The 9,060-nt window shown below is 39.9% G+C and overlaps 1 long non-coding RNA gene across 1 annotated transcript; it reads right to left on the bottom strand.

Moving 5' to 3' along the window:
* Positions 1-3,565: 3,565 nt before the first annotated feature.
* LOC130339660 (uncharacterized) lies at positions 3,566-6,531 on the bottom strand. The gene is made up of 3 exons (XR_008879986.1): positions 6,457-6,531; positions 5,282-5,354; positions 3,566-3,765 (listed from the first exon to the last, which is right to left on the bottom strand). It is a non-coding gene; the product is annotated as an uncharacterized LOC130339660 (long non-coding RNA).
* Positions 6,532-9,060: the final 2,529 nt, after the last annotated feature.

Below are 9,060 nucleotides of genomic sequence, written 5' to 3'. Positions count from 1 at the left end.
AAGACTCCGACACCAAGTTAATGACAAAGGTAGCTTTACTGAGGGTAGACAGTTGGTAAAGTCTATACAGTTCAGCCACGGCACAAGGAGTTGACCAGTGACGCAGAGACCTTAAGGGCTTGCTAGGACTCGTAGTAGGACTGGACAATTAAATGCAAACCACGCTGAATTGACAAATGACAGGGACTGACTTGACTTGACTCATAAAGCTGTAACTTTAGCTTACTTGACTTGATAGTGGCTGCAGGACTTGACTTTGAGGTTACCAACCCTCTGGACACACACACTAGACACGACTGCAGTGGACCTCAGCTTAGCAGAAGAGCAGAGCTAAAAGAGATAGAGGCTAGCTCCACCCAGGGCTTGTATGGGGGAGACTAGCAGGGAGCCCATAGGTCACCCCTGGAATCACCTGGTAACTGGTACCTCCTGGGTAACAAGCACATGGCATATCACATGGTATAACTCTTAAGGTGATAACACATTTTATACAGTACAACATATTTACCATTGAGAAACTAATGCAGGGGGACCTGGGGACACCTGGAGAAACACCTCCCGTACTGGGCCACCACACCTGTATGTGCGGTGCACGCACATACAACAGAACGCATCTCCTCTGTGCGAGCTGTATCTGCGGCCTACACACGGAGGAGACGTGACCTCCGCCCCCCCCCCCCATGCAACATGCAGTGCAGGCGCCGATGACGTCACTCATCGGTGCCTGCACTGTGAAGGAGAGAAGACATGGGACCTGCTGCTGAGGAGATCGCTGCGTGGGATATCAGGTGAGCATAATTTTTTCTTAACCATCGTAGGGGAAAGGGTGGGGGTTTAATTGCTGCCTATATGGGCAAAGGGTTAGGGGGCTTAAAGCTATGGGGAAAGGGGTGGGGATTTTAACTGCTGCCTATACCCATCTGGAAATGGGGGGTCTTAACTGCTGCTTATACTTATGGGGAAAGGGGGGGGGCGAATGAACTTCTGCCAATACCTATGGGGAAAGAGGGGTTAACTGCTACCTATACCTATGTGGAAAGCGGGGGGGGGGGGGGTTAACTGCTGCCTATACCTATGGGGAAAGGGGGGGGAGGTGTTAACTGCCACCTATACCTATGGGGAAAGGGGGGTTTGACTTCTGCCTATATCTATGGGGAAAGGGGGGGGTGTTAACTGATGCCTATATCTATGGGAAAGGGGGGGCTAATTGCTGTCTATTCCTATGGGGAAAGGGAGGTTAACTGCTGCCTATACCTATGAGGAAAGGGGGGGGGGTTAACTGCTGCCTATACCTATGGGGAAAGGGGGAGGGGTCTACTCTGTTCCTATACCTACAGGGGGGGAGGGTTAACTCTGCTGCCTAAACCTATGGGGAAGGGGGGTTAACTCTACCGCCTATGCCTACAGGGAAGGGGGGTTAACTCTGCTGCCTATACCTACAAGGAAGAGGGGGGGGGGGGTAATTCTGCTGTCTATACCAACAGGGAAGGGGGGGGGCTACCTAACTTTATATGTATGCCTAAATACTTACCTACATACCGGGCTATCTAACTACCTACATACCTGGCTACCTAACTATGTACATGTCTGGCCTTCATACATGGCTGCCTAACTACCTTGCTAGCCCCCTACCTACCTACCTGGCTAGTCACCTACCTACATATCTGGATTCCTGATCCGCCTACCTAGTTACTTATTTACGTGGCTACCTATCTACCTGAAGGGGATTATTACAGTTTGTGGGCCTATAGATGGGTGGACACTGAAAAAATGTAGAGTCTGACATGTTTGCCCTGCAGATGGTAAGAGATTGACATGGTGGTCTGATCCAGACCGAGAAGAAAAGGAAAGAGGACGCTGCAGATCAGTGGTATATATTTACTCCTTGTATACCAGTATTATTGGTCATGGAAATTTGCCTACGTTAAAGTGTTTCTTACATAAATACATTTTAGTTTATTATGTGGGAGATTTGGGTGGAAAAGGGACGTGGTAGAAGACTGAGGAGGCAGTGGGCCCTTCCTTTTTTTGGTCTGGGGGCCCCAAGTGTTGTCAGTCCACCCCTGACTCCATATGTGGACACAAAGCAATGTGGGGGTGCAGGGACGTGCACACATAGGAGTGAAAGGGGGCTGGAGCCCCTGCCCTTTTCCTCACCTGCCCCTCTAGTGCCCTCACAAAAAGAGCTGCAGGGTGACAGGTGAAGTAAAAAGGATCCATTGCTGGGGAGATTTGTATGTGGTTTAATGGAGGGTGCTCTGCCCTCCCTGCAGCAAGGGGCGCCACTCACCCTGTCATTATCTGCCATTTCTCTGCTTCTCTCCACACGGAGTGAGACAGGAGCAGCGGAGGCAGAGAGAAGCCCCGCCCACTGCATGTCCAGACATAAAATTCAGTCTATGCAGCCCTTACTGTAAGTGACTGTAAATATATGTGAGTGATTGTGTCTAAGTGTGTGTGTGTATATGTGAGTGATTGTATGTCAGTGTGTGTGTATGTATATATATTTGTGTGTATGTGTTTGTGTGTATCTCTATGTATGTGCCTGTGCAGAGAGGGATGGCTGGGGCCTTAGTGTAACTGACTGTGTATATATGTGAGGGACTGTATGTCAGTGAGAGGTGCATATATATGTGTGTTTGTGTGTGTGTCTATCTCTATGTATGTGCCTATATATGTGAGCAAGTGAATCTATGTATATGTGTATGTATGTATGTGTGTGTGTGTATGTGTATATATATATATATATATATATATATATATATATGTGAGCAAGTGAATCTATGTATATGTGTATATATATATGAGCAAGTGAATCTATGTATATGTATGTATGTATACAGTGGCGTTGCTATAGTTGGTGTCACCCGGTGCGGTAGAAAATGGTGTCACCCCCATACCTCCCTCCTCCCCCCAGTAAGTTTTTAGCCTGTTGTGACAGACACCACTGTTGTAGTGCATTGTGAGAAATTCCAGTATAATAATCAGATATACCAGTTGCCACAGAATGGGAAAGGGTTAAAGAAGTTTTCATCAGTTAAATATACTGCTCCCAGAATTACTTAAAGGGGTACTCCACTGGAAAACATTTACTTTTATATCAACTGGTGCCAGAAAGTTAAACAGATTTTTAAATTACTTCTATTTAAAATCTTAATACTTACAGTACTTATAAGCTGGTGTATGCTCCACAGGAAGTTGTATAGTTATTTCCAGTCTGACCACAGTGCTATTTGCTGACACCTCTGTCCATGTCAGGAACTGTCCAGAGCAGGAGAGGTTTGCTATGGGGATTTGCTCCTACTATGGACAGTTCTTGACATGGACAGAGGTGTCAGCACAGAGCACTGTGGTCAGAAAGAAAATAAATTAAAAAAGAAAATAACTTCCTGTGAATCGCTTATACAGCAGCTAATAAGTACTGGAAGGATTAAGATTTTTAAATAGAAGTGATTTACAAATCTGTTTAACTTTGTAGCACCAGTTGATTAAAAAAAATGTTTTCCAGTAGAGTACCCCTTTGAGCAGTGGTGAGGTTATGCTGGGAGTTGTAGTTTCACTGACCTAACTGTAGAACTGACAAGGGACTACAGGTCTGATAGGACATAGAGAGGAGAATGAACAATGATATCAGTGACTACAGGTGACGTCTTCTCTATAGTCTTCCCTTATCTAATTCAGATGGTAGCCTGGTCCAGCTAAAACTTCTGTCTGTAGAATGTGACGCCCAGACGTCTCCTCACTATGTCAGCGCATTCTCATCCTCTATATGAAAACAATTATTATTATAAACCTGCCAGACACTGTATCCTCTAAATATAATACTACTATACACTATACTCTTTGATTATAAACCTTCCATACACCATACCCACTGAATATAATACTACCACACACTGTACATTCTGAATATAATGCCAATAGATACTGTACACTCTGAATATAAATCTGCCACATACTGTACCCCTGAATATAATACAGCCACACACTGTACCCACTGAATATAATACTACCACATACTGTACCCTCTGAATGTAATACCAACACATACTGTACACTCTGAATATAATACTACCACCCCCTGCGCCCTCTGAATATAATACTTAGAGATGAGCGAACTACAGTAAATTCAACTCGTCACAAACTTCTCGGCTCGGCAGTTGATGCAGTTCCTGCATAAATTAGTTCAGCTTTCAGGTGCTACGGTGGGCTGGAAAAGGTGGATACAGTCCTAGGAGACTCTTTCCTAGGACTGTATCCACCTTTTCCTGCCCACTGGAGCACCTGAAGGCTGAACTAATTTACGCAGGATAGGCCATCAACTGCCGAGCCGAGAAGTTTGTGACGAATCGAATTTACTGTAAGTTCGCTCATCTCTAATAATACTACTACAAACTGCGCCCTCTGAATATAATACTACCACAAACTGTGCCCTCTGAATATAATACTACCACCCACTGCGCCCTCTGAATATAATACTACCACAAACTGCGGCCTCTGAATATAACGTTGCCATACAGTGCACCCTCTGAATATAATACCACAACCGCAGTAACACCCCTCAACATCCGTTAGCTGATGCTATTACCACGGGAGGGGGGTATTGGTGGTGTTGCTAGTGGATGATGGGGGTGCTACTACTGGGGGGGTGTTGTCTTTTATCAATTTTGTGCAGAAATTTAGGATAGAGGTTAACCATATTGCGGTGGGAATTGCTAAATTAAAAATAAATAACAGAAATACAATTTGCCCCCGAGATTCCAAAGCACAGAATCCACTTCAGATCAACAGCTGAAGCATCGTAGGGGGACCCATTCTAATGGAGACAATGTCCTCCACCCGTTTCCAGAACATTGAGGGGCCACTCAAAGAAATGGGCAGTCGAGCTTGAGCCACAGACGGTTGTCTCCATTCTGTATTTCTGTTTTATAATCAACATAATGTATTTTTCATAGTTTTAAATGGCAATAATGAGTTATAGTATGTGATTTATTACATTAACTTATAGATTTTTCTTTACAGTACAGTTATGTCTTAAATCTGCGGTCTGTCTATTGAAAAAGGGATTACTACAAATAAAAAACAGATATTAGAAATCATAAATGTTCCCAATCTCTGTACCTGAGACATGGTTGTGTTATATAAGAAGCTGTCTATAGACGATATACTTATTAAAAACACATATATCTTCATGTATAAGGTAGAGACTAAGACATCTCTGCAGGTCTAGATGTTGTATCTAGCCTGATTGTTATCAGTAATTAATATAAATATTAATTACCTGTCTCTTTGTTCCTTTCCTGCAGCTGACGGGGGTATAGGTCCCTTTCCCCCTCTCACCGGGCATCAATCACCTATAAAAAGACACAGGTATGATAACATGTCCCTTATACATGCTACAGACGCTAATATATCTAACACTCTAGGGCCAGAACTACTTGTCTCAGGGATTATAAAACCGCATTAGAAAAAAGAACAAAAGAAAAGATGGAACCCATTGAGATATAGATGATAGGGATTTTTATTTCTATTGCAGTGCAGTGTATTATCCCTCCCAGGATGATGTTGACAGAGACTATTGTTAGGTTTTTGGGGGTTTTGTGTTTGTAATGTTTGGGGTATGTTATTTTTTGTTTCTTTATTCATAAATTTTAAGGGTAATATATGTTTTTTTTATTTTTGGGGGAAGGGGGCAGGAGCAAAATATTTTATAAATTATTTTACTTTTTTTGTTTTTTAATCAAAAACTGTTATTTTTGTTGTTATTATTATTCATCAATTTCATCAATATTTTATATATTTTTATTTGGCAAAATATTTCTTGGAATGTCTGTTATCAATTTTGTGCAGAAATTTAGGATAGAGGTTAACCATGTTGCGGTGGGAATTGCTAAACTAAAAATTAATAACAGAAATACAGTTTGCCCCCGAGGTTCCAAAGCACAGAATGCACTTCAGATCAACAGCCGAAGCATCGTAGGGGGACCCATTCTAATGGAGACAATGTCCTCCACCCGTTTCCACAACATTGAGGGGCCACTCAAAGAAAGGGGCAGTCGAGCTTGAGCCACAGACGGTTGTTTCCATTCTGTATTTCTGTTTTATAATCAACATAATGTATTTTTCATAGTTTTAAATGGCAATAATCAGTTATAGTATGTGATTTATTACATTAACTTATAGATTTTTCTTTACAGTACAGTTATGTCTTAAATCTGCGGTCAGTCTATTGAAAAAGGGATTACTACAAATAAAAAATAGATATTAGAAAACATAAATGTTCCCAATCACTGTACCTGAGACACAGTTGTGTTATATAAGAAGCTGTCTATAGACGATATACTTATTAAAAACACATATATCTTCATGTATAAGGTAGAGACTATGACATCTCTGCAGGTCTAGATGTTATATCTAGCCTGATTGTTATCAGTAATTAATATAAATATTAATTACCTGTCTCTTTGTTCCTTTCCTGCAGCTGACGGGGGTATAGGTCCCTTTCACCCTCTCATCGGGCATTAATCACCTATAAAAAGACACAGGTATGATAACATGTCCCTTATACATGCTACAGACGCTAATATATCTAACACTCTAGGGCCAGAACTACTTGTCTCAGGGATTATAAAACCGCATTAGAAAAAAGAACAAAAGAAAAGATGGAACCCATTGAGATATAGATGATAGGGATTTTTATTTCTATTGTAGTGCAGTGTATTATCCCTCCCAGGATGATGTTGACAGACACTATAGTTAGGTTTTTGGGGGGTTTGTGTTTGCAATGTTTGGGGTATGTGTTATTTTTTGTTTCTTTATTTATAAATTTTAAGGGTAATATATGTTTTTTTATTTTTGGGGAAGGGGGCAGGAGCAAAATATTTGATAAATTATTATTGTTTATTTGTTTTTTTATCAAAAACTGTTATTTTTGTTGTTATTATTATTCATCAACTTCATCAATATTTTATATATTTTTATTTGGCAAAATATTTCTTGGAATGTCTTTTATCAATTTTGTGCAGAAATTTAGGATAGAGGTTAACCATGTTGCGGTGGGAATTGCTAAACTAAAAATTAATAACAGAAATAAAGTTTGCCCCCGAGGTTCCAAAGCACAGAATGCACTTCAGATCAACAGCCGAAGCATCTTAGGGGGACCCATTCTAATGGAGACAATGTCCTCCACCAGTTTCCAGAACATTGAGGGGCCACTCAAAGAAATAGGCAGTCGAGATTGAGCCACAGACGGTTGTCTACATTCTGTATTTCTGTTTTATAATCAACATAATGTATTTTTCATAGTTTTAAATGGCAATAATCAGTTATAGTATGTGATTTATTACATTAACTTATAGATTTTTCTTTACAGTACAGCTTTGTCTAAAAACTGCGGTCAGTCTATTGAAAAAGGGATTACTACAAATAAAAAACAGATATTAGAAATCATAAATGTTCCTAATCTCTGTACCTGAGACATGGTTGTGTTATATAAGAAGCTGTCTATCGACGATATACTTATTAAAAACACATATATCTTCATGTATAAGGTAGAGACTATGACATCTTTGCAGGTTTAGATGTTGTATCTAGCCTGATTGTTATCAGTAATAAATATAAATATTAATTACCTGTCTCTTTGTTCCTTTCCTGCAGCTGACGGGGGTATAGGTCCCTTTCACCCTCTCACCGGGCATCAATCACCTATAAAAAGACACAGGTATGATAACATGTCCCTTATACATGCTACAGACGCTAATATATCTAACACTCTAGGGCCAGAACTACTTGTCTCAGGGATTATAAAACCGCATTAGAAAAAAGAACAAAAGAAAAGATGGAACCCATTGAGATATAGATGATAGGGATTTATATTTCTATTGCAGTGCAGTGTATTATCCCTCCCAGGATGATGTTGACAGAGACTATTGTTAGGTTTTTGGGGGTTTTGTGTTTGTAATGTTTGGGGTATGTGTTATTTTTTGTTTCTTTATTCATAAATTTTAAGGGTAATATATGTTTTTTTATTTTTGGGGGAAGGGGGCAGGAGCAAAATATTTGATAAATTATTATTGTTTATTTGTTTTTTAATAAAAAACTGTTATTTTTGTTGTTATTATTATTCATCAGTTTCATCAATATTTTATATATTTTTATTTGGTAAAATATTTCTTGGAATGTCTGTTATCAACTTTGTGCAGAAATTTCGGATAGAGGTTAACCATGTTGCGGTGGGAATTGCTAAACTAAAAATTAATAACAGAAATACAGTTTGCCCCCGAGGTTCCAAAGCACAGAATGCACTTCAGATCAACAGCCGAAGCATCGTAGGGGGACCCATTCTAATGGAGACAATGTCCTCCACCCGTTTCCACAACATTGAGGGGCCACTCAAAGAAAGGGGCAGTCGAGCTTGAGCCACAGACGGTTGTTTCCATTCTGTATTTCTGTTTTATAATCAACATAATGTATTTTTCATAGTTTTAAATGGCAATAATCAGTTATAGTATGTGATTTATTACATTAACTTATAGATTTTTCTTTACAGTACAGTTATGTCTTAAATCTGCGGTCAGTCTATTGAAAAAGGGATTACTACAAATAAAAAACAGATATTAGAAATCATAAATGTTCCCAATCTCTGTACCTGAGAAACAGTTGTGTTATATAAGAAGCTGTCTATAGACGATATACTTATTAAAAACACATATATCTTCATGTATAAGGTAGAGACTATGACATCTTTGCAGGTTTAGATGTTGTATCTAGCCTGACTGTTATCAGTAATTAATATAAATATTAATTACCTGTCTCTTTGTTCCTTTCCTGCAGCTGACGGGGGTATAGGTCCCTTTCACCCTCTCACCGGGCATCAATCACCTATAAAAAGACACAGGTATGATAACATGTCCCTTATACATGCTACAGACGCTAATATATCTAACACTCTAGGGCCAGAACTACTTGTCTCAGGGATTATAAAACCGCATTAGAAAAAAGAACAAAAGAAAAGATGGAACCCATTGAGATATAGATGATAGGGATTTTTATTTCTATTGT

The sequence above is a fragment of the Hyla sarda genome, unplaced genomic scaffold (assembly GCF_029499605.1).
Source record: "Hyla sarda isolate aHylSar1 unplaced genomic scaffold, aHylSar1.hap1 scaffold_548, whole genome shotgun sequence".
NCBI classification, from domain to species: Eukaryota; Metazoa; Chordata; class Amphibia; order Anura; family Hylidae; genus Hyla; species Hyla sarda.
Note: the sequence above shows the minus strand (reverse complement) of the source record. Positions and strands in the feature narration are given on the sequence as shown.